The following is a 2017-nucleotide window of genomic DNA, read 5'->3' as shown; positions in this document are numbered from 1 at the left end:
CTACATTTTCATATTCATTACTAGTATTATCGGTTACCTCAAAGGCTGTATTTGTTGTTTTAGGATTAGGTATTATGCGACACTGAAAACACACCTTTGGGTTGGGCTTTATCTTGAGCCAACCGTTGGGTTAAATTATTAACAATTATAGAAGTTGTTGGTTAGATTGAGCCATGGTTTGGAAAAGTTTTTGCTCACTTGTATGAAGGTGTCAAGATGATCCGGTTGTGTGGGTGTAGTAGTAGTCACGGGTGGTGTGGATCGAACTATTTCACGTGAATTATTTATGGGTGGATTTTGATAGTTATTATTTACCTAACGATACCTCTATTAGCATTATAATTATTATAACTACCTTGACTTTGTGCTTGACCTTGTCGAGGTTGCACTTGGTTGTTATAATTATTAAAATTCCAATCGACCACTGCCCTTTGTCGTAGTGGGGCTTGGTTAAAAGCCGTGCGTAGGCCTAACATATTGATTATTGTACCCTTGAGGTGTGGCGTGTTGGTTATTTCTCCAACCGAAGTTGGGATTTTGTCTCCAAGGGCGTTAGGTTCACTATTAATAGAACAAGCCTGTTCATAGGCTATAGGGACGATGGGAGTCGGGATGCTCGGGGGCTCCAACATAAACTACATGGATTTGAATTTACATTCATGACGGGATAGGATTTTGTTGTACCGAAATGGCCTCTACCTTTTAGTGAGTGATTCGATTAGAGTTTTTAGCTCGGGATCGTGTTTAATTTCAAACATACCGGGCGGCTTAATCTGTATTAGAAGAACTAGCGGAGCGGTGGATATCCCTCACTACCCCCGGTTGTTATTTAAACTTAGTTTGGTCCTCTAAAAATTTATAAGCCTCAGGAGGCTCCTTTGCTCAAGAAACTACCCCATTCATTATGTCAAGGACTTCTTTATGGTGGTGTAGAAGTCCTTTGAAAAAGGCACGAACTAACGTGTCTTTAAGCTAAGTTATGATGTGGACACTCTATAAGGAGATCGGTGAAACGATTCCAAGCCTCAAAAATGATTCATGAGGATTTTGTCAAAAGAAATGAATCTTGGAAAGCATCTCATCCGTCTTTAGGGGTGGGTAAAATGTTCCATAAACAATTTGAACAAGTTTAGCCCACGAGTCCACGAATTAAGCGCTTGGGCGTTAACCAAGACGCCTTTATCGGCTAAGGTGAAAGGGAATACCCTTAATTTAATTTGTTCCGTACCAACCGTAGGATGGTGGAATGTTGTTAGGACTTGTTCAATCCTACGCATGTGCTGATAAGGTTTTTCATGGTCTAATCCATGAAAAACGGGTAACAAATTAAAAATATTTGGGGGGGATTCGAAATCCCCAATCGGTCCGCTAGAACGATGCAAGATTTGGGGCTATCGCTCAAGGCTTTGTAGAAGTCAGAGAAAGGAGTCTCTTCTTCGTCCGGCATTGTGTTAGGTGATGTGTGTGAAATAGTAGCTAGAGGTGTAGTGGGTGGTATACTAGATAGACTTGTTTGTTGACGTTGTTGTGTAATTACGTTCTGTGTTTTTGTTCGGCCAGACCTTAATCTCATACAAGGCTAAAACCAAACTTAGCTAAACACATCAACACTCCAAACAATTCTGATATACTAGTATAAAACTCTAACAGGAGATGCGAGGTGTGGAAGAAAGGAATACCTGATTGTGTCCTTGCTTCGCTAATGAATAGCGTCTTGTTTACGCGTGTTCAGTGTATATAACAGGTTAGAACACTGAAAAATATGAAAAATCAAAGTTCAAATCAAACATCAAATCGAAATCCAAAAAATTAACAAAGGCGGCTGGTGCGCGGATAGAAGCGTGTCGCGCTCCGGGTAATTTTCAAATTACAGTGTTTTTAGGGCGGGTCGCACTCCACATGGGGGCGGGTCGCGCTCTTGCTCCAGGCTATAGGGCGCAGGTGCGCTCTAGTAGGGCGCGGTCGCGCTTAGTGTAATTTTTCCCGGAATTTTCCAACGTTGAATCGGATAACCACA

The 2017-nt window shown here is 41.5% G+C and overlaps 1 pseudogene; it reads left to right on the top strand.

The window, feature by feature from the left end:
• Positions 1–974: 974 nt before the first annotated feature.
• LOC147474619 (small nucleolar RNA R71) lies at positions 975–1067 on the top strand (annotated as a pseudogene).
• Positions 1068–2017: the final 950 nt, after the last annotated feature.

This window comes from Coptis chinensis, chromosome 9, assembly GCF_015680905.1.
Source record: "Coptis chinensis isolate HL-2020 chromosome 9, ASM1568090v1, whole genome shotgun sequence".
NCBI classification, from domain to species: Eukaryota; Viridiplantae; Streptophyta; class Magnoliopsida; order Ranunculales; family Ranunculaceae; genus Coptis; species Coptis chinensis.
The sequence above is the reverse complement of the archived record's forward strand: the minus strand, read 5'-3'. Positions and strand labels throughout refer to the sequence as shown.